Source organism: Gopherus flavomarginatus, chromosome 3 (assembly GCF_025201925.1).
Source record: "Gopherus flavomarginatus isolate rGopFla2 chromosome 3, rGopFla2.mat.asm, whole genome shotgun sequence".
Classification (NCBI taxonomy): Eukaryota; Metazoa; Chordata; order Testudines; family Testudinidae; genus Gopherus; species Gopherus flavomarginatus.
The window spans coordinates 138076577-138101093 of NC_066619.1; positions in this window are offsets into that span (position 1 = coordinate 138076577).

Genomic DNA, 24517 nt, shown 5'->3' on the forward strand with positions numbered 1-24517 from the left:
TTCGAGGCTGTAGGGGTCCCGGGGTTGCTTTAGGGCACATTTTGGGTACAGATACTACATCCATGTTGTAGGGGTCTCTGGGAGGATCAGTGAGGTCTGTGAGGGTGTCACAGAAACCTACGTCCCGGCTATACGACTCCTGGAGGGCTTAGGTATGTTGTGGGGGCACAGATACCTTCATCCAGGCCAAGAGGGGTCCTGGGGGCCTTAGGGGCGTTCGTGTTGGGCACAGATACCTGCGTTCTAGGTTGGAGGGATTCGGGGAGACTTCGGGGGGTTTTGGGGATCTCAGATACTATGTCGAGGTTGGAGCGGGTCCCCCACCATGGCCTAGGAAGTTTGTGGGGGGACAGATACCTGCGTCTAGCTGGAGGGGTTTCGGGGGTCTTAGACGGTTGTGGGGCACTATACCTATGTCCAGGCTGAGGGGTCCCGTCGTGGCTTAGGGAATTCGTGGGGTAAAGAGTATACCTACGTCTAGGTGGAGCCCGGTCCCCGGGGGGATTAGGTGTGTTGGGGGGGGGGACAGATACCTACTTCCCGATTGTAGGGCCCCTGGGTAGCCTTAGGCGGTTTGTGGGGGTCACAGTACAAACATCCATGCCTGTAGGGTCCCAAGGGTTTTTGTGCGGCTCTGGGGGTCACAGATACCTACCTACAGGCTGGAGGGGTCCTGTGGGTCTTAGGGGGTTTGGGCGGTGTACAGATGCCTACATCTGGGCTTGTGGGTTCTCTGGGGGTCTTAGAGGTTTGTGGGGAGCACAGATACCTTTATCCAGGCTAGATGGGTCCCTGTGGATTAGGGGGTGTGGGGGCACAGATACCTATGTAAGGAGAAGGCAGGATGAACTCTACCCTGAAATCTGGTGGTGATTATGGCGAGTGTGGAAAAGAATTTCAGGGGCTGATCGTGTTTGCATAGGCAACCCACCTGCCTGACACGGCCATGGCAGCCTGGGATGGTTGCTTGGCATCTGTGGTATCCCGTTTATTGGTTGTTGTGCATGAGATGTGGAGTGTTGTTACCCTGATTGTGTGGATGAGGAACTGTGAAACTACTTTGAGACAGGGATTCTCACTATCAATTGAGTGACACTCGATAGACAAGGGAGTGGGCTCTAGGGTGTTCTAGAAACCAATTGCACCTTCTTTTCTTTTAACAGTTGAATAGCAGAGCTGATTTTGTTAAAAATGAAGTTCCAGGTTCCTGAGCTGAAATCATTGAAAACTGTAATAGCTAGTGGGGGAGTCTGGTTGAAGCCATATTGCAAAACAGAACAGTTGGCATACAGGAGCAGTTTGTGGGATGGTAGAGCGGCCCACTGAGTGTGGTGAACCGAACAGTTTTTGGGACAGCTGGAGCAGATCGCAGGTCGGTTGGCGGAGCAGAGCAACTGGGGACCGAGCTGAGCAGTTCGTGGGGAAGGTGGAAGCAGAATCCCACGTAGAGGCAGGGTAGTCAGTACTGGACCAGTAAGGTGCCCCTTTCTACCCAGGTGGCAGGGGGAAAACTCTGCAGATAGACTCTTGAACTCTGGGGCTACGGGACTGTGGGTGATTTTGGGGTTGCTGGACTTCTTGAAACATGGAGGTATCGGACTTTGGAGCCTGGTGTGATTTGGGGATTGCTGGACTCAAGAAGCCCAGGGAAAAAGGACACGGCCTAGTTGAGTGTCTTCCCAATTTAATGCTATGTTGTTTATCTCACGTTATTAAACATTTTCTGCTACACCCAGACTCTATGCTTGCAAGAGGGGAAGTATTGCCTCTTTGAGGCACCTAGGGGTGCGTATGTAAAATTTCCCATGTCACTGGGTGAGGGCTCGAGCTGGTTTGCATATGTTGTAGGGAAGGGACCCCCCTTGTATTGAACCCAGTCCTTGCAGCTATCAGTTTCAGCCTTTCAGAAGGGTTCCACCTACGTCCAAGCGGAGGGGTCCCTGGGGGCTTAGGTGGTTCGTGGGGGGCACGGATATCTTATGTCCAGGCTGCAGGGGTCCCCGGAGGGGCTTAGGGGGTGTTACGGAATGTGGTGGAATCTGCCCTGCACCTCTCTTCCTGGGACACACAGATGACTCAGTCCCTCCATTTAAAATGTGTTGCTACTTACAGTGATAAAAGATGATCCTTAGTTTTACTATATATATCTATATAGAGAGAGAGAGAGAAAGAAAAATCAAACTGAAGTGCTCATACAACATTAGTTTATTCCAGTTTGTTAAATATGCAAATATAATAATTGTTATAGCTGTAATAATTATGCTTTTCCAGTTAGCTGAGGCCTTTATTGCTTTACTTGGGATGAATTTGGGAGCTGTGAATGTTACCCTGATTTGGTCCATATATAGCCAGCCTCAGGGATATTTCTGTTTTAACCTTATTCTAACACCTAACACTTAATTTGGATTAGATGGGAAGTGTGTTGTGTAGTTTTAGGAAGCAAGACACGGTAACTTATGACAAGAGTTCCAGAGCTGTTTGTTGGAACCAGCTCTTCAGTATCACATACTGAGGACCAGATTCTTTGCTATCTTATATCAGTGTTGGCTCCATTGGCTTCAGTTCAGCAAGAGGAGAACTGGGTCCTGGAACTTTAAGCATTCTCTTATACTTGGCGGCTGTGGTCACAGAAATGTACTTTATAACAGTGTTTACTTGAGAATATGTTACTGAGAGATGAAAACCCAGATCCTCTGCTATGGAATGGTGCAGCTCTTGTGGAGCAGGGGCAAGTGAGGATGTGCAAAGATCTGCTCCCCCAATGCTGGTCTGGCTGTATGGTGGTCTGGCCCCTTGGTGTAGCTTAAGTCAGCCTCGAAGGATCAGCTAGGTGTAGAGAAGCCTCAGCCAAACCTGTATCCCAACAGCAGGGAGGGGAAGGAGAGTGAAGGAGCCACTCCTTTGGCTCTACACCAGAAGAGAGTTCCCATATACAAGGCTGTACCTCTCTTGGTCAGCTCTGCTAGACTTAGGGCCAAAATCTGCCTGTGGTGAAGTGAATATTGCACACTGGAGGATCTGATACAAATAGTCCTGCAGAAAAACATAGACCATTTCAGCCCAAATGCTGCTGAGTTCTTTACTTCAGAAATACAAAGGGAGGAAGCATCCCCAAAGTCTGAAGAAAGTGATATGTCACACTAGATTGATCAGCCTTTCCCATTTCAAGAGCCACTGTCTACGTGCCAGAATAAACACATTCCTCTCTTGGAACATGGTTCTAGAGGAAAGACAAGTGTAACACGCTGTGAACCAAATCGTACTCTGCCCCAATGAACACATTAGTTTAACTGGAAAAATCATTAGTGACTAAGGGGATGAGAAGACGTGGCCTGATTCTCAACTGCCCTGCACCTTGTGTTATGTCCACCAGTGCAAAGTGCTACCAAAGCACTAGTGTCAATGCAAAGTGCTGCCACAAAACTATTATCAATGACCACATGAGATACAGGGCAGTTGAGAATCAGGCCCCCTCACCCCCATCCTAAAGCCATAAACTCTTTCCCAATCAATGACTCTCAATCTCCTTAAATTACAGTGGGTTTTTTTTTCTCTCTCCTTGCAATATATATCATTTAGGCTGAGAGGGGAAAAAACTCTTTTAAGCAGGCTCTGCAGCCACCTTTTTTTTCACTTTAATGGTCCAATCCTGTTCCCATTAAAATCCAGGGCAGAACACTAATTGGTTTGCAGGAGCAGGGTGTTATTTCCCTATATTTCAGAAGTATAACAAATGCCATACACAGAGGCCCATATTTTCAACAGGATCCTTTGATTTTTTTTGGGGGGGGTGCCCAATTTGAGGCACATAGGGCTTGATTTTCAGAGGTGTTGGGTGTCTAGAGCACTAAATGAAATCAGAGGGAGCTGCAGAACATCTGACAAATCACATGCTAGGGGTGAGATTTTGTGTGGCCCCTCTAAGAAGTGTAGCAGATAACTCTGAATCTAAGGGGAGGGTGATTAAGGCGGCCTTAACCATCTTTGCACTGTCCTGATCTTTGGCTGCTCCAGGGACTGAAATGGCCCCCAGAATAACTTAGACCCCCCAGGGCTACGGAAATTATGTTAGACTCCCAGCACTGCCCTATGGGTACGGCCTTACCAAATTCACGGTCCATTTTGGTCAATTTCATGGTCATAGGATTTTAAAAATAGTAAATATCATTATTTTAGCTATATAAATCTGAAATTTCATGGTGGTGTAATTGTAGGGATCCTGTCCCAAAAAGGACCTGTGGGCAGGGACACAAGGTTATTGTAGGGAGGATTGTGATACTGTTACCCTTACTTCTGTGCTGCTGCAGGTGGCGATGCTGCCTTCAGAGCTGGGCAGCTGGAGAGCGGTGGCTGCTGGCCGGAAGCCCAGCTCTGAAGGCAGAGCTGCCAACAGGAGGGATTGCATGGTATGGTGTTGCAACCCTTACTGCTGCAGAGCTGGGCCCTCAGTCAGAAGCTGCCACTCTCCAGCCGCCCAGCTTTGAAGACAACAGTGCAGAAGTAAAGGTGGCATGGTATGGTATTGCCACCCTTCTGCTCTGCTGCTGGTGGGGTGCTGCCTCCAGAGCTGGGTACCCGGCCAACAACCACCACTCTCCAGCCACCCAGCTCTGAAGGCAGCACAAAAGTAAGGGTGGCAATGCCATGACCCCCCCTAAAATAACCTTGTGACTGCCCTGCAACTCCTTTTTGGGTCAGGACCCCCAATTTGAGAAATGCTGGTCTCCTGTGTGAAATCTGTATGGTATAGGGTAAAAGCACACAAAAGACCAGATTGCATGGGGCGAGACCAGATTTCACGGTCCGTGATGCATTTTTCACTGCCGTGAATTTGGTAGGGCCCTACCAATGGGTCACAGCACTACCTGGAATCTTGACAGTACTGCATGTCATGGCCCTGTCCTCCAATTCACCCCTCCCACTCCTGGACCCACCCTCAGTACACCCCCTATGTCAGGGTTTGTGAGAGGATCCTCACAGGGCAGTCTTATGGCTGTCTTGTGCAGAGCCTGCACCGGAGGAAACCTTGCTTAGCTGGAACTGGGGCTTTCAAGCTTCTTTATGCCTGTCCAGTCCATTTTACTCAGTGTAAAGGGGCCAGAGTGGAGGTGAGGATTTCACCTGTAGGTGTGTCAGTATGGGCACCCCAGAACTAGGGTTCACATTTTGCCAATAATGTGTAATAAAAACAAATACAAATCTGCTGTGGAACAAGAAGAAGTAAAATTAGTGATTTAGCAATATAAAGCGAAGATGCTGTCTCATATCAGCAAGTTTCATACTAGTCTTTAGTTGATAACATAAACCACATTTGTTAACATTGATTGGCGTTAAGACACAGAGTATTTGTTAGTACTCAAAATAACCATGAAAATGCAAATAATTGTGAGCACATCAGAATTATATGTAAAATGTATAGTACATTCCCATAAACTTAAAAATAAGTGTTAAGCATTTGGCTTTTCTGAAACGTATTAAAGCCTGAATAGATAGAAATGAGCATAGAGACCACCCTCATCCTTAAATTAAATTCTGAATTCAGTGATTAGTGTTTTCTAGCAATATGATTTTTTTCCCTCAACATTCTAGGCCAGATCCTCAGTACTTCTTTGAGCAGCTTCAGCACGTGAAAAAGGACCGTGAAGCCAACTTAACTAGTTACTCAGGGAATTCCTGGGTGATATAGAGCCAGTGACAGCTGCATGCTTCTCATCTTTGCACCCCATCCCTAGGGAAAAGAGCATGGGGCCAGTCACTGCACTCCGACTCTACCCAGCTGCTGGAATGGCCCCTTAAGGCTGTGAACAGCTGGGTACAATTTAGAGCAGCACTGAACATCTGGGTTGTTCTAAGCTGTGCTGCGGGTGGGTGTCTGAATAGCACCATGGAGGCACTAGGATCAGGAAGACTCAAGACTTGTGAATTCTTGAAGACTTGTGCCCCTCTCACATCCCACCAGTCCTACACTAAGGTCAGCTCTGCCAGACGGGAGGATCAGGCCCTCTGTGTTAAGGTAGCCGGCAGCACATTTCTGCAACTATGACCAAAGAATGGCACTGGACTTCAGTTTGTAAGCAGAATAGTTTAATTAGAGGCTTGACTCTCCTGTTAACTAGGGGCTCATTCCTCTTCAGATTATGTGCAATAACCCCTTTTTTTTTGTAAAGACAAGTTTTATTTCCTATCTGTGTACTAGCATAAGCGCCCCCTGCCCCCCATACACTTTGCAAATAAGTCTTACTGCTGGAAAGAATTTGCCCAGAGACAAAAACAGGTGCACCAGCAGGTACTGGTTTTAGGCAACAATGTTTTCAATCTTACAGCTATTTGGTGGATTAATAGATTTAAAGTATTTTGACTTCATCTTCTTTGTATAACGTTTCTATCTGAATTCATGCTCAGAGATAACAAGGGGCCAAATTCTGCAGTCCTTAAGTGAGTCAGACTCCCATTGAAATTACTTGGGAGTTCTGTACCCACGCTTAAAGGAAAACTATAGATTACAGGCATGGGCTGTCTTTCTCGGGAGTTTAAAGCAGGTAAGCAGCTTGCTACCTTTCTGAAAATTTTGGATCTTCTAGAATCTAAGAATCAGATCCTACCTGCAATCACCCCCATTTTCTTCAGTGGAGCTATGTTGATTTATACCAGCTGAGGATCTGGCCCTTCTATCTTTTGGTGTCTGTGAGAAACAAACAATTTTTAAATTAAATCTTTTCTACACAACCTGTTTGTTAGAGTTTTCATAATAATGTTTGTTACTCTCTACTATACAATTGCTGTATCCTTTCCCTCCCTCAATACAGTTAGTGAACACTCAATTTGTGATATTTCTCAGGTATTAAAATAATTTTACTACCAGCTCTTCATCAGAATGGTGTTTACTTGCTGGAACCTATCATTTTTATATTGCCTGATAAATCCCCAGTTCAGATAGGGTCTTTTTAATACTGTGTACTAAACTGTTGTGTGTATTGTAAGTCATTTTCAGCATTGTTCGTGAGACTCGTGATTGCTGAGGTTCTCTCTGCTAGAAATGATGAGAATAAATTCTATTTATGCTTTTGATTCAATAAAATAACAATTTTCAGCATTTGAAGGGCAGGCTGTGAAATCCTGAGCACTAATCTGACTATTCACTGGGAAGCAGTTTATGTAAATGAGTGGCAATTGAGCGTCTAGTTATCTCAGAAATGAATGAATGCATGTACATGTCCTCTGGCTGTTTTGTTAAACTAACCTCTGGCTTCTGTACTTGTAATATACGTTTATGCAAACAAAAAACATTCCATTGCTGTACAGAAGTCTTTTGGAGAACTTACTGTGTCAGGATGTATTTCACTCTGAATAAGTGCTCTGTGAGCCTTGTCTGATTACTGACTTTTCAAAATGTAACTGTTGCTCTTTAAACTCCTTATAAAATATTAAAATAATTTAATCTCTTCTATCAAGGCCACATGGTTCTTTGCTTTGTTTTAATTGTGAATTGTGGCCTTATGAGCCATAGTGAAAACAGAGCTCTCTGAACTTCATATTAAAACTTTTACCTTTTTTCTGAACTGAGGCCCTGAATCAGGAAAGCACTGCTATCCAGGAAAGCACTAAAGCTTTAAACATGTACTTAGGTGCTTTCTTGAACTGAGGCCTAAGATCCTGATCCTGCAGACAGTTAAGCAAGTGCGTGTATAATCTCTGGTGTGTAAAGTGACTTGAGTGCATGGGATTGAGGCCAAAGAGCCCACTCCAATTCCCATGGGAGGTGAACTGAGCCTTGTGTTTTTAGATTCAGCTAATGTATTGTAAGACTATTATAGTTGACTCTTGTTTTTAAGATTGTTGGTCAGAACCTTGATCACTTTTGTAGGGGTGTGTTCTTTATAAACAAAAATATTATTTTAGGGTATAACTATTTTAATATAAAGACTGTGTGTGTATGTATAAATAAATACAACTTCCTTCGTCTAAAATTGTTAAGCCTTATGGACTTCAAAGGGTCTGATTTTCAACCCCATGCTAGAGTAATTAACCACTGGAATAATTTACCAAGTGTCGTAGTTGATTCTCCATCACTGACAGTTTTTAAATTAAGATTGGATATTTGCTAAAAGTTCTGCTTTAGGAATTATTTTGGGGAAGTTCTATGACCTGTGTTATACAGGAGGTCAGAGTAGATTATCATCATGGTCCCTTCTGGCCTGGGAATCTATGTGCATTTACACAGAGGCAAATGCTTGTCTACTTTTCACAGATATATCCGAATGTGTGCAGAAATGTACACCTACTAGGGACTGAAAATCAGACCTAGTGTCTCTAAAAGGGGCAATAAACATAATTACCTGTATTTTCTGTTTTACTTGAAGACTATGTATTGAAAGTTTACAGAAAGTGTGTTATTATTCTGCAATATTAAATTACCTTTAGAACAAATAATGTTTGTATCTTTAAATTTCAAATACTGATAATAATGTAAAGGATGGCATATTACAGTCAGTATAGCTTGTACCATCCTGTATTAATATAGCTATAGGGATAAGTTAATGCTGGGTAAAGGGCAATGAAGAAGACTTTTACAGGTGTTTCAGGGGAGAGAGAAACACTAGATTGGTGGTAAGACCATTAATAAATGAGGCTGGAGATTCCATTACTGATTGATTAGCCTATTGGACTGATTTTGTTTTTTAATTCTTCTTTAAGAAAGTGAAGAAACATTATGGATAATTAGTGCTTTTGAGTTAAAATAGTAATAATAAAAATAAGTAGGCAAACAAATACTTAGAAAAATGAGTAGTGCACAAATCAGCAAGTCCAGCTGACAAACTCTTTGAGGCCAAAGAGAACTGGGGAAGTAGAATTTGAGGATTGAGCGGGGAAGATTGTGGTACTGATCTTCAAAATAGAAAACAAGCAATTGTCAGACAATGTTTCCTTACATAGTGAAATAATGGATGTTCATTGGTTTTCTATATCAACTTCCTCTCTGACCTTTTGTTTTACAGACAGACTCTCCTGTGGCTGCTCACAGAGTGACTGTACTGGGATGTTGGGACAGGGAGGGTCCCTGGTTGCTAGCACAAAGATGATCTGAGAGAGAGAGAGAGGGAGAGGGAGAGCGAGAGCGAGAGTGTGTGTGTGTGTGTGTGTGTGTGTGTGTGTGTGTGGGGAGGGGGAGAGGTCAGTGTGTAGCTTCACAGGAGCTCCATGCTGTATGGTTGTTTGTTCAGGGCCAACCTGTGTGAGGAAGGGCTTAAAGAGATCCAACAAGAACATTTTGTCATAAGTGTTGGTGAGGCATCAAAATCTCAAGAGTTTCTTAAATAGATCTGACCACTTCCTCTTCACTGTTCTATTTTTTTTTAAACGTGCTGATGCTGTATGCAAAGAACATGAGTAAGTCCCTCTTCCCTTGCATATGGCCTGTAGCATTCCATCCCAGTTGGGTCCATCCACCTTACAGATGTCTTGCTGCCTATGGAGCCTAGATTTCCCCACCCCACAAGATGTGACTTTTAGATACAAGCAGGGGATCCCTTATAATTCACCCTTGTTTATTGTGTATGCACTCACTTGCTGACTATTTGCAAAAATGTGAATAATTCAAAGAACGTTATGAATTTTTGCATGAAAGGTTATTCATCCAAGAATTGGTAACATTTACATGATTATTTTAAGGGTTTCAAACATCCCATCAGGATGCGAAAACATCTGATTTTAGGTGAACAATTCCATACCATGGACAAGAAACAGTCAATATTGTTCTGTGAATAGGTAGGAATAAATTTGTTTGTCAGAAATGGAATCTGTTCACAAACAGGAAAAAAGGGCGCTTTGCTGGGTAGCTTATTCACATTGTATAATTTCTACACTTCTGTGTAGCTCTATGTATTTCCGTCTGTCTTAAAAAATACACAGAAACGTCTAGTGCCATAAGAGTTCACAGAGCATCCTCTTCATAACAACTGTAGGTCTCTGCAAGCAAACCTATGGTAAAACCCATGTGAAAACCACAAACCTAGATGTTTCTACATATGTAGCTCACTCAGAGGCGCAATTGCTTCAGTTGTGGTTGGTCAGGTGTCAAAGACCGAGTTGCTGGGTTGATTATAAACTACTCTGTCATACAGGGTTGCAGTCATATCTACAGATGTTTTTTCCACATCCCTTTGTCCAGGCAGCAGAATCTTCATCCAACATTAATGGAGCACCTCAGAAGTGGACAATGGGAGAAAGTGAGCGTCAGGTTATAAAACATGTTACCTCTAACAAGAGAAAAATAATAACACTTTATCCCCCAGTTACCTTTGGTTTTATGAACAACTAACTACTCTGAGCAAAATGGTGTTAAACTATTTCCCTCCCATTTTGAGGCTCAGACACACAGTACAAGTATGGATAGTGTGCCACATTGTACAGGTGTATACAACGGTGCACCTCTGACTCATTGTTTATATTTATATTTCCCTGCTTGGCCAAACAGCATTCACAGGGATGAGGTCTCTGAACTTGAGAAATTATTTCAAAAATCAAAGCTGGTATTGATAACTTATTTACTGTTTATCTTACTTACAGTAGCAGCTAGAATCCCAGTCATGGACCAGCTCCCCAGTGGGCTAGGTGCAGCACAGAGAACAAAAAGCCCATCCCTGGGCTTACAACCTAAGTAAATCTAGGTAAGGGAATTTGTTTAAAATGTGATTTTAAATTTGATAGTTTGTCTCTCTCAAAACTTAATCAGAGATTTGCACCACAAAATGGCAATGTTGCACTAAATGCAACCTGTGCCTGAATACAGTTATTCACAACCCATAAGAGTTTTCAAACTGATATTAAAACATGCAGGACAGAGCTGAGAAACTTAACATCTTTAGTGAAATTAGCTAAGGAACCTCTTTGCCTTAAAACAAACAAAAAAACCCATCCCCAAACCAAAACAGATAATGCAGGGTCATTTTCTACTTCAGTACTGACTATAAATGTACCGTATGTATAGAAAGATTCCCAGTAGGGGATGACATGGTTTACAGAAGGTATCCAGCATTGGAACATAGTGCTAAATGGGAAAACGCTGGATTGATGTATTTGTTCTTTCTCCCTAGGCGTGACGTTGGGAATGTTACCTGCTTTTTAACTACTTTAGAGCCAGCAGATGGCGCTCAAGAGTAACAAAGCATCATTCCTGCATACATTTCTGTAGGACTGACTTAAAAAGCAAACAGATACCCCCACTTTCCACAACCCTCCCCTGCTGTGTCATCTTGACTTCCTTCTACCAGCACCTATAATTCAGTGAGGCACATAAAATCTCTTCCTAGGATGTTGTGTTTTGCCCTATAGAATCAGTTCTTGTGCTGTACTTGCTGTCATGGTCTTTACTAATCTCTCTCCTTCTCTAATCCTGTGGGTCTCCAGCTGTGTACGTTGACTCTGATTTAACAAAAGATATCTATTTTTACATCTGTCTTAACAGCCCCTCCACCCATTCCCTGTTTTCTCTCCTCTTTTTACTGGTAGGGAATGGCTTACTCTAAATATCAGGTTTAGAACATCTAGACTTTCAAAACTACAGGCAGATATCCTGCCAAGGTCAAGTCAGACTCTGCCAGACAGATTATCTGCTGGCAGACATCTGCAAAGCTCCACTGACTACACAATGGAACGATGGCAATTTATATCAGCTGAGGATTTGGCCTTTAGTATTTATCCTTGGGAAGCAGATACATTCAGTCCCATGCATTTTCAGAGGTGACCTTAAAGCAGTTCTGTGATTTATTAGGATCCTTATTCTGTTGTTAAAGAATTGCAAATTCTGCTTCCTACTGTGACTGATATCAGACAGGGAAAGGGGACTCAGGAGGAAGTGGCTGGGTCTGTCGACATCAATGCATTCATAATACTTTGGCAGCATGGCAAAGCTTGTGCAAACCTGTACACTTTCATTTATTTACTGCCCCAAAGCTTTAACAACACAAGAGCACCAGGATTAATATACCAGCTAATTTGCTGGCTCAGCAAGTTGTAATAAAAGTATAACTCACAGGATCCAGGTGGGAGCTGTTTTTCAGCAGCATAGGAGTGGATCTGATCCATGGTGCTAAGGAGGCTGAGAAGAAAAGATATAATGCATTTCACTCCAGAGCCAGCAAATTAGCTGAATTGTTAATGAAACCACTGATGCAGTAACACATGACTTAACTTGACCAGGTGTCCCTGTTTCCAGGTCAGTTTTACAAAATATGGTGCCTATGCACAGCCCTGACCCTTCCTTTGCACCACAACATGCATTCTATTTGTTTCTACTTTTGAAACTCTTATCTCCTTTAACACAACAGAGCTCAGTCAGATCTGTGACTCCACTGTCTCATTTCAAGTGCTGTCTGTAACAGGATGGCCTGCCTTTTTAAGGGTCAGTCAACCCTGTGTAATTAGCTCTGCCACACCTGTGCTGTGTGCTGGATTTAGGAAGAGTAAAACCCATCTGTTGAGGGCTGACTGAGGAGAAAAACTGCTACTGGTGGCCAGAAGCCTCACTGAGGTCCAGGAGCTGACTGTGACCAGCTAGAACCCTTTGTAAAAGTGTGGGCCAGGGCTGGATGGCTTGCTGAGTGTATTAGAGCTCAGGTAGAGTCAGACAGGCTGTTGCAGCTGGGAGCTGTATGCTGAGCCTAGCTGGGCTGAAGATTCCTCTGTGCCTTGCTTTTGTTGGGGTTTATGGAGAGGATTCCATTCCTCTGGAAGGGGGGTGGGGGCACTCTTGGAAGTGGTGTGGCTGGAGGGCCAAGCCACTCCTATGGCTGGAGTAGGGCAAAGACTGCTGGGGGCAAACTAAGGCAGAGCTCAGCAGTGCTTGGCCTTGCTGTAAGGGGGTGCTCTAAGGCTATGGTTCTTGTAACACTGCCAAAACTCATGGGTTTGTTGAAATGATTTCAGTCTCCATTTTGAAATAAATTCTGCCCCAACTGTGCAGGCCAGCCTGGGTTGGCAAAGTGTCGCTGGAAGTGGTTTTTAAGGTTGGTTCTAGAGGAGCATTTCACTACACTGCCGATTCAATAGCAGAGGCAGGGCATTAGATGGGTGCTGTCATGGAGTTCAGTCCCCAGATTTAGGACTTCATTAACAAAGGTTTACAAAACCTAACTTAGAAAAAATGCTGTTTTTTTTAGAAGCAGCCTGTTTTCATGTAACGAGTCCCTTGCCGTCTTCACAGGCCAAGCACAGCAGCAGCGTGCTGCTGCATGAATGCTCCAGATGGTGAAAGTGACTCATCAGCTTTCAAGTCTCAGTCTGTGAAAAACAGAGCAGGGACAAAAATACCTGAGGCCCAATCCTGAAGACACTTCTATTCATGCCTGACTTTACTTACCTAACTAAGCCCATTGACTTCCTTGGGAATTATTCACATGAGTAATGTTACTCTACCGCTTGTTTGCAAGATTGGGATCCTTAATGGTTATTAGTAAGTAAGGCCCCAGTTCCACCAAGGCTTATGAATATGTTCAACTTTACACACTGTGTCAATGGGATCACTTGCAGTGAGTACTCCTCTGCATGGGTGAAAGTCCTTGCAGGATTGGGGCCTTAAGTAAAAAATAGACCTATATTTCAATCATGGCAACCTAACACCATATTTAAGCAGTTGAAGTGGCCTTATTTTCAAAAGTACAATGTATCCACCAGCCCCATTGAAGTCTAAGGGAGCTGCGGGTTCTCGGTAGCTACCCCTGCTCTATCATGTGAAATATTTAGAATCCACAATATCCCTTTTTCTTCTCTCTTCACTAAGAAAAATGTCTAATTACCTGGGGCTGGGTTATGACTAGCACTAATGCAGCTGTGCAGGGGAGTCAGATGGGGCAAGGATCCCTCCTTTACTTACAGGGACACATTATAGCTACGGGTATGGAAGTGAAGGGGCTGCACAGCAGATATAATTCCCACCCCTAGCAGCAAGTGGTCAGGGAGGGGTTCTGTTCTCCTGACATGCCAGCCAAAAGAACTGTGGGGAAACTCTGTAAACCCACCAATGTGGAGCACCTCCTCATGATGTGACCCACCATTTCAGCAATTCTGCCTAACTCCCTTCTTCAGTGGTCTAGTGTGGTGAGGACTTGACCCTCCAGTCAGACCAGGCTGTATTTCTACCCCTTCTGGGGTAGAGACATTCAAAACAAGAGATGTCCAATGGAATAATGGCAACTAACATCTTTCACCCCACCTGGGCTCCTCTTCACTCTCACTCCTTTTCCAGAAAAGCTGTTCCTACCAGGGCTGCTTCCCTGAAGTCCTTGCTCCTTTTTCAACCCCCACAGCAGCGGATCCAGGCATCAGCACTCCAAGCACAGGCCTGGGGCGTCAAGCTGCGGGGGGTGCCCTGCTGGTCCCTGTGAGGGCGGCAATCAGGCAGCCTTCAGCGGCTTGCCTGCGGGAGGTCCGCCGGTCCTGCGGATTCAGTGTACCCACCACCGAATCCGTGAGACCGGCAGACCTCCCGCAGGCATGCCGCCAAATCCGTGGGACCGGCAGACCTCCTGCAGGCAAGCCGCTGAAGGCAGCCTGACTGCCATGCTTGGGGCGGCAAAAAAGCTAGAGCCACCCCTGAATGCCCAACACATGAGTCAACACCACTCTTGTAGTTTTTCCACAGTTTTCCCTCTAACTGTTTCCTGACAAGCCCTTCCCACAAAGAAGGAACTGCAACCCACCTTTCTCCTGGGTCTCCTTCCTTTTAACTCCACCCTGGGCCTGATCAGTGTGTCAAAGGAAAACTAGTAGAGCTCTCTGGCTCTAGTTAACTCCTTCTTGGTCAGTGGAGGTGGAAATATACCACGCTCTGAATACTCTAACTGAAGCAGAGTGCCTCCTGGGACTCCCTCTGGGCTGCATAGCATAGTAAGGCCCTGATTCACTGCACATGGGCACAGTGCCCTGCTGAGTTCACTGAGGCTCTATGTGGGCACATAAATGGCAGGATTGGGCCCTAAACTCCTCAGCATGAGTAAGGGTGGCAGAATCAGGCCCATGCTATTGTGATTCTTTAATGACATCAGTTCATGCAAGATTTTTTAAAAAATATGTTGAAAGTGTCACAAATACTTAGTTTGGAAATGAAACCGTAGAAAAGCTGGAAATCCTTCAGGAGAGAGAGAGTGTGTGTGTCTGTGTGTGTGTGCAACGTCATTTCATTCTGTTCCCAGGTCCTAAATATTTCCAATCCTTTTTAAGTGACGTTCCCTATTTGACCCATAGTCCAACAGTCCATGTTTCCTGCTCAGATACAGAGACTGTAGCAGATATACAAAACTGAACCAGCTGATCGAAGAGTTTGAACAAACTTTTCTTGATGTGCGCGGGAATCTGATCCAGCTGATGTCACTAAGTTCCTCTGTGCTTCTTGTCTCTCTGTTCCTAAGGTGCAGCCTGGCATTAATTCCCAGAGAGTGCATGCCTCTCTTCGCAGTGTGCGAAGATGTCCTTGCCAAAGAAGGTGCACTTATAAGAGATTTAAGGATAAAGAAAGAAACTTGCACCAGGTTTCTGCCACAGGGCGTCTTTCTTCATTGCACTTCAAGAGCAGCAGACTGAGGAAGTGGTGTCTGTGTGAGTGAGTGAGTGACAGACACTTCTAGTCATTTAATGAAACAGAGCAATGCCTCATAAAACACAATATGATGCCCCCAGGAAAGAGGCATCTGCAATCTGTCTAACAAGCGCTCATTCAGTACACTACACTGCACGGTGTTCATTTTGTGTCATTTCCCAAATTGTGATGGACAAGGATATATATTTCCTCTGAGGGAAAGGAATAATTCAATTTACAGACGTTTAGTGTAAAGCACTCCAGAAACCAGAGTAGAACAGCTGTCTGTTCTATCTGTACCAATTTAATTTAATTTAATTTAATTTAATTGAAAAGAAGGGGAGGCACTGCAGAGAGGAATGTGTCGAAAAGAGGAAGGGCCATAATCCCATACCGTGCTGCGGAGTACATGCGATACTATAGGTGCTTTAGGGCAGGGATGTAGCAAGCTGGTGTGTAATGGTTGGGCTGAGTGATAGTTTAGTTGGCTCTGATTACAGACTGTCTTGCTCTCTGGCCTTCCTACTGTGCCCCTTCCTTCCAATTTCTCCAAAATACGGAGTCTCATACCTTGCCTGCCACTGATAATATCCACTCCCTCTTTGAATCTGCCCACTAGTTTTCTCTTCCTTTCTGCATCAAATTAAAGCTCGTTGTTCCAGTTTTCAAGGCTGTACCTATTCCAGCCACTTTTCTATCTGTGCACCTCTGCTAGTGTTAGCAACAGTGGAAGCTGAATGTAGGCAGGGCAGAGGAAACTGTGATATAGACTAGATGGAATGGCCATAAAAACACACTAAAGCTCCCACCTTTGCTAGCATTGGTGGTAAATTACAGTTATGAAGTTTGCTTGTGTGGAAAAGTTCCTACACCATAAACTGCACAAACTGGATCAGATACACTAAGAACCACTTGAAACCTTTGCTCATTTTGAGAATCAAATTTTGGCTGGAATCAATAGTGTAAGGGGGTTGGTGTTCAATGATGGAAGATGTCTTCGTATTGTTTTGAAAGCAGAATTGGAAGTAGCTGTGTTGGAAGTCTTGTGAATTTTATTAATGAAATATCCAGCCTAATTGTGCAGACTCCAAATGAGACTGGGTCTGACATTACAATACATTTTGAAAATGGCATCTCCTTGGTTAGGCATTGAGAAAGAATATGCAATGCCAATGAAGAAAGGAATTGCCATAGCAGATCAGAACAGTGGTCCCTACAATCTTGTATCTTGTTTCCAGCAGTGGTCAGCGCCGGGCACTTTAGGTGCAGAAAACTCTGCAATAGGCAGCTATGGAATAACCTGTCCATTAGGAAAGTGTGATGGCATCCCCGGGTGCAGCCTGGGACTGTGGGACCGCTGTGCCCTCTTAACTCTCCAGCCTGGGCCGTCTCTCACAATGCTTGGCTGGTGACGAGCAGCAAACTCCTCCATGTGCTGTTATCACTCAGCACAATCACTTGTGGAGCCCTACACCCAGCAAGACTGCATGAATGGTCCCAGAGCCACTCATGAATCACACAGAGAAAGGCACCAGCCGAATCCCCCCAGCTCCTAGCCTTGTACCTCAGGAATATACCGTCTTGCACTGCACAAGTCTAAGCTCAGTGTAAGCTTATTAATTGCTTCACCACTTTATCAATGGAAAGTGGATATACAGCAGCCTTTATAAACCTGAACAGATTTACCAAACATTTCAAGCAAACTCATGGGGGAAGATAAACACTAAAACAAATTGGACTGTAAAAGATAGATTTTAAGTGACTCTAAGTGATGGGCAAAAAGTCAGTTAGCTACCAAAGAAAACAAAATAAGTGCACAATCTAAATCTTAAACCTTTAAGACACTAGTCAGTATTTAGATAAAGCAGTTTTCTCACCCCACGGGATGTAACAGTTCATAATACACAGGTTTCACCCTTGAAACCTGGGCCAGTCTCTGCTGGAGTCTTCAGTCGTCTGTGTATCCTTGTTGCTTGCAGCATAGGTGGGGGAGAGGAGGAAGGGTGAAGCTGCATGGGGGGCCACTGTGTTCTGTTTTATACCTTTTATCCATGTGCTTGGAGAACACAAGTCCAGGCATGTCTGGTAGGCATTGCTGAATCACAAGGTGAAGCAATATCCCCGGTGTGTCTCCTGTGAGCGAGTCATTGAATTGTAACTCCTTGGTTGGACAATGTCTGTTCAGCACCCACTTGGGTGGTGGTTACCTCCCTTGTCATTGTCTCTGGAGAGCTAGTATCTGAGCACTTCCCAAACCCATAGTATATTTTAGTGAAAACCCTACAACACAACTCTTATAATTTCATATGCATTGATGATATACATATTTAGATAGAACCATGGCTTTCAGCGGATCATAACCTTTCCCCTGATACCTCACATGGCCTGCTTTTATGCAGTATCCCAATTATATATATATAATGATTTTGGGGGTTACAGGATGCACTCCCAAAGTATAGAGTGTCACAGAAAGTTTCTTATTAGCCCTCATTAGTTAGAGGTTGGCTTATGCCCTGAAGCATGAAGGGTTTTTATTTCTTTTAAAACGGAGTGGTTTTTGTTGAAGTTCCTTGCTATTTTAACACTGTATGTTGTCATCTACATAAATTCCCAGTTCTTTTTTTGAATCTTGCTAAGCTTTTGGCCTCAAAGATATCTTGTGGCAATGAGTTCAATAGGCTAATTGTGTGATGTATGGAAAAAAATATTTATTTTGTCAGTTTCATATTTCCTGCTTTTCATTTTCATTATTCTTATATCATAGTAAGTTCGACTAGATGTACCCAAGTCTCCTCTGTATCCTCAGACTGTAAAATGGCATTTCCTAGCTCATTGTTAATTATTCTTTTTTATTATATTTAAGACACTTAAATGCTTTTGCTCTGCTCTGTAATTAGATGCAGAGATTAGCCTATCTTTCCTACTGTACTGTAGTTTTCTTCTAACAGTGTTAAGCCTTTGCATTTAAATAAGGAAATAATTCTCATAATTTTAACCACTTTTCTTTTTCTGTATTTCTTCTTATTTAGTGCTAGAATTATTTATTATTATTTTTCCCTTTGAAAGCATGGATATTGTGCCAAGAATCATTGTATCTCGTATACGTGAATGATTATAATAAGAGTCCAGAAACAGTGGATAGTACTTTGATGTTGTCATAAACAGATAGTTAAGGGTTAATGTCTCTTTTACCTGTAAAGGGTTAAGAAGCTCAGTGAACCTGGCTGACACCTGACCAGAGGACCAATAGGGGGACAAGATACTTTTAAATCTTGGTGGAGGGAAGTCTTTTGTTTGTGCTCTTTGTATTGTTGTTGTTCGCTCTCGGGACTGAGAGGGACGGGACATCAATCCAGGCTCTCCAAATCTTTCTGAATCAGTCTCTCATGTTTCAAACTTGTAAATAATTATCCAGGCAAGGCATGTTAGTCTTATGTTTGTTTTCTCAACTTGTAAATGTTTCTTATTGCTGGAAGGATTTTACCTCTGTTTGCTGTAACTTTGAACCTAAGGTTGGGGGCCCCCCCGGTCTATAGGAATCTGATTACCCTGTAAAGCTTTTTCCATCCTGATTTTACAGAGATAATTTTTACCTTTTCTTTCTTTAATTAAAAGCTTTCTTTTTAAGAACCTGATTGATTTTTCCTTGTTTTAAGATCCAAGGGGATTGGATCTGGACTCACCAGGGATTGGGGGGGGAGAAGGGGGATGGTAAATTTCTCCTTGGTTTAAGATCCAAGGGGTTTGGATCTGTGTTCACCAGGGATTTGGTGAAGTCCCTCAAGGCAACCCAGGGAGCGGACGAAGTTTTGGGGGAACAGAGAGTGCCCCAGACACTGGAATTCTGGGTGGTGGCAGTGTACCAGAGCTAAGCTAGTAATTAGGCTTAGAAGTGTCCATGCAGGTCCTCACATCTGTACCCTAAAGTTCAGAATGGGGAAAGAAACCTTGACAGATGTAGTTAACTGCAAGGTTATGCAATTGAACTTAAAACCAAGAGTTACAGCAGCACTCAGATCTGGCTCCTGAGGGCAGGGACTATCCTCTTGTTCTGTGTTTGTACAGCATCTAGCACAAAGGAGTCCTGGTCTGTGATTAGGGTCCCTTGGCACTATCATCATTGATTGGCAACCTGTATTGACTTTGAGGCTGATTTGATGGAAACATTCCATGAAGCGCTTGTCTTTTTCTCAGTTCTTTATGTATTTGCTTTCCTCAGTGAGTCTTCGAGTGAGTGGATACATTTGTTCCAATGAACCTCCTAATGGGACACTGGATTTTCTGGTCATGTGGCTTTGGCATCACGCATGAGTGCAGAACAGTGATCCTCAGATGGTTAGAAGACCATGGACTTTGCAGTGTCCTACAGAGTGATTGTACATAATGTTTTCTAATTTTGAGGATTTAGGTAATTTATTTATCTAGGGGCCTATATGGATACCATAATATCTGGGGACTAAAGTACAAAGTGTCTGTAATAATAGGATCCTCTAGTAGCTGGCCAATGTAGAGGATAAAAGCCCTTGATATTGGTATCACGAGCATCTTCTTTGCTATGGTGACAGGAGGCTGGGTTTCTGGAACACAAGGTTTTGAGCTCCTGTGCAGCCATGGAGTTGTTATAACTCTTACCCTTTTCCCAGCATAAATTACTCAGCTCAGACTGTGATACTGGTACCATTGCTGTACATGCGGTGGGGATTCTGGGCACACTGTTTATCTAGACACGTCTCACCTTGTGGATCTAAAATATACAAAAGGCATCTCTTGCTTTCTCTCCATGACCACAGCCATGGAGAGATCCAGAAGTAAGAGTACGAATAGAGGATCCTCATCCAAGGACCAGAGATAATCCAGCACTCAATGTGTATTCCACATCTGATAGGCAGAATACCACACAGTGGCAGTAACTAAGTGGAATTGGATAGGGTTCTTTTAAGCTTTTCATAGGCATGCTTCAGAAAGAGAGGTTATGTATGGGGAAGTAGTTTGTGAGATTATCTGCATCTAGCAATGGTTTCTTAAGCACCATTTAGACTATTGCATGCTTTAGGATGTGTGGTAAACTTCCCCTCTTAAAAAGTGTTAATGATATCGGTTACTAGCATCCCAGAGGCTCTCAACTCTCCTCCATCAGAGAAAAAGGGTGTGGATCACAATCACAGGTGGTGGCTGGAATTCTGGCAGTGCTATGAATGCGACAAATTCTGAAATAAGAGGTATTGGGTTATTGGGCCTGTGTTTGGTATGTAGTCCTTGGTGTCCAGTCAGGCCCTCTTTGATGTGGGCCGTCATCTCTGGCAAGTAGGCTGATCATTCCTTGCAGCAAGAGTCGTTGGGTTTTGGAGTCAAGTAGAGGTGTTCAGTGGAGCATAAATTAGCAGCTGCTATGTCAGCAGAAAAGTAGACTCTCTTGGCCTCTTCCACTGTGTGGATGTGCATGCCCAAGAGACAAGGATTAGGTCTGAGGTTCTGATGGAGGTCACTGATTCTAATCCAGTTGACTTTAGATTGATGAGTTGCAAAAAAAGAGGGGAAAAGGTCTATGGTGCTGGCAGGTTGTAAAACATTTGCACTGAAGTTAATCTCTGTATAGAGCATCTATTTCTCCTCAGTTATATCTTCATCTGTATCTTAATTGTCCAGGGCCACCCGGGGGGGGGGAAGTGGGGCAATTTGCCAGAGGCCCCAGGTCCTGCAGGGGCCCCAACGAGAGTTTTTCAGGGCCCCCGGAGCGGGGTCCTTCATCCGCTCCAGGGGCCTCAGAAAAATCTCATGGGGCCCGGGCCCCCGGAGCTTCTCCTACTCCGCGTCTTCGGCGGTGGGGGGTCCTTCCACTCCGGGGCAGAAGGACCCCCCATTGGCGAATTACCATCGAAGCGGAACCCGCCGCTGAAGTGCCAGGTCCTGCTTCGGTGGTAATTCGCTGGCAGGAGGGGGGGTCTTCGGGGCACTTCGACGGCAGGTCCCGGAGCGGAAGGACCCCCCACCACCAAATTACTGCCGAAGCAGGGGTCCCCCACCGCCGAAGACCCCAGGCCCCCTGTATCCTCTGGACAGCCCTGGGGGAGGGTGCACTTGACCCAGCTATCAGGAGCTATGCTGTCTGGCACACAAGAATGAATTTAGTCTAGGCTAGGCACATACAAAGGAGTCAGCTGCGGGGAAGGAGAGGACATGCAAATCTGCTGGGAATGCATGTGCACACACACTTAAAGGGGGGACGATTGCTTGTAAATATATTGTGGAGACAAGCTGGATACATGGAATTGTAATTGATTTTAGGTTGGGGGTGTGAATGCAGGCCAACCTGATTTTGTGGGGGTATAGATAGGCTGGTTACAAATGAGTTTAATTGGTGTGTTTTTGGCAGGGCATGCAAACTTGACTGGTAGGGAGAGAACACCAAACTAGCCTCTCCTTACATATCCATCTTCTACACCAACCATCCACAACTACCGATGTTGGGAAAAAATAATCTAGTAAAGGGGAGAAGAGAAAAAAGGGGTAGAGACCCGTCTGGTCTGTTACAGTGGAAAGACTAATTATTACACAGTTCATATTTTTTTCATGTGGAAGACCAGTGAACTTGAGATTCATTAATGTATTTAAGTGTGTTCCCAGCTTGAAGCACGAACTTCAGTGGGATGGGTCTCATGTGCTTAAGTACTTTCCGGAATTGGAGTTTTAAGGATGAACAATTACAGAGTTGGAGTTGGTTTGATTTGGGGTTTGTTTTTGTTTATATAGGTGTTTAATACAAATCACTACTGTTGGAGGCTCCCATTTTGCAAGATATAATATTTTATTTATAAGCAATAAATACCTATGATGTCATAAATAAGAATAAATAAATAGTAAACTGACATAAATATAGTGTTACAAATCCAGTAAAATGATCTGAATATATTTCCACAATGCACAAATAGAATAAATAGTAGCAACAGCTTATAAAATTCCACTGCATCTCATTTTACATCATGTATAAAATATTAATTTATTTCAGTTAGCATTTTTTAAAAGGTTGGTATTTTAATATCTAAACTTTGTGAGTTTGTCCTATAGTTGAAAACTTTCTAATTCCACTTGGATTCTCTTGCCAGCACTGAGGCTGAACTGCTTCTCTACTAGGAAATAATTGATATCTCTTCACATTCATCCTGGTGAGCGGAAAGTCCTCTCTTCCTTCCTTGTTAGAGAGTCCATCATTCCATCATTGCAACGAAACATGTCTCCAGATGCCCAGCTGGCTGATGAGTCTATGTTGGACTCTCTGAATGGAACTCCCACCTCAGGTAGCTTGGGAGAGATTTTTGCAAAAGCAGCAGGATATATGTTGGAAGATTTCTTGGATTGTCAGGGACACTCAGAACTTGAGAACCTCTTGGTGCCACCTGAAATCTCTCTTTGTTCAGACATTATAGGAAAATTATCCACACCTCTTTGTTTAGAAGCTGTTCCAGTTCACGTGTTATGCTGTTTAACTGTGGTTATACTTCATGTTACAGTTCAGAGGTGAGATTTGATCAGAGAAGAGTTGAACCATAGAAATATATAGCAAACACATAATGTCAACAATGTTTAAGGTCCAACCCTTTCTTTTAAAATTCTTAATTGTCTTGTAACTATTTTGCATCAATATCCTTCATTTTTCATTTTAAACACTGAGTAAATGAACAGAATATTATCACATGAAATGTACTTTGTGCAGTTGAAATTCCATAATAGAGTGAATGTATTGCATAATACATCAAACGTTATGGAGTGTTAGAAGTGACTGTGGGAAGAATCAGCAGAGACGAGGGATTCCATTGCATCCTCCTGTTTTAACCTCAGTAGTTGCAGCATCCAGAGCTGAAATGAAATAGGAAATAGTTGAAACACAAAGGGAAAAAATATAATTTTCATTGAATTGATCTCAAAACCTTAAATGAAAATAACTATTCCACACATAAGCTCGCAAGTCATTTAGTATGTCAATATTTTTTAAAAGTCTCTAGGAAGCTTCTCAAAACTTGGGATACTAGAAATAGTTCTCATGGGGACAGATTAATTAATAGCAATGATGATAATCATAGAAACACACTACATATGTCGAAGTTAGTGTACTTTGTGGTGTGGGAGGGAGGAAAGTATCATTATCTGATGACCAGAGTGCTGGTGAGGTGCCTGAGGATTCCACATATGTGTACTTTGTTGCTTTTTACAGATCCAGACTAACACGGCTACCCCTCTGATATAAAATATCCACTATCTCTGTTCAGCTGTAAAAATTATACTAATGTTAGGTCATTAACTACAGGGAAAAGCTTGGTACTGTACCTTAGTTACTAAGGCTTCTGTTGAGTTTGTCAGTCAGTACAAAACACACAGGCTGTATTGCTTTTCTTTCAGGAAAGCATCTATCCCTGAAAGTATTGTTTCACTCTCCAACTGGTATGCTGGAGGTCCTCACTTTCTGGGTTGGTTAAGTCCTTCTCCATCTGTGCTTTCAAACAAGCCTCCAGCTGCTGAATTTGCTGGTAAAGTCTATTTTGGAACCTGACTATAGAAATCCCATCCCAGGTACTTTGGGTGAGGTTTTTGCTAAAGATGTTGAAGATCTCTTGGAGGATCTCTTGCATTGCCATCTTGGCATTATCCTTCTGGAACAGTGGGAGTTGGGAAACTTCCTGGGTGGGTTTGAAAGCTGTCCTTTCCCGTATGCATTGTGAGGGGAAAATTCCGCTCATTTTCTTCAGAAGCTCCAAGCTCTCTTTGTTCACTTTGTTCTGCTGGAAGTGAAGCATGGTACAGAGCTGAGATGAGATTTCAATGGAGAAGAGCAGTGTGAGGCAACATGCAGCAAACCCCTGGAGGTCGTGATGATGTCTATACAGTCCTTTTCTTTGTGTGGAACCTTGAGCATGGAGTTTGTTGAGGCTCCTATGTAGATCGTTGTGTCTT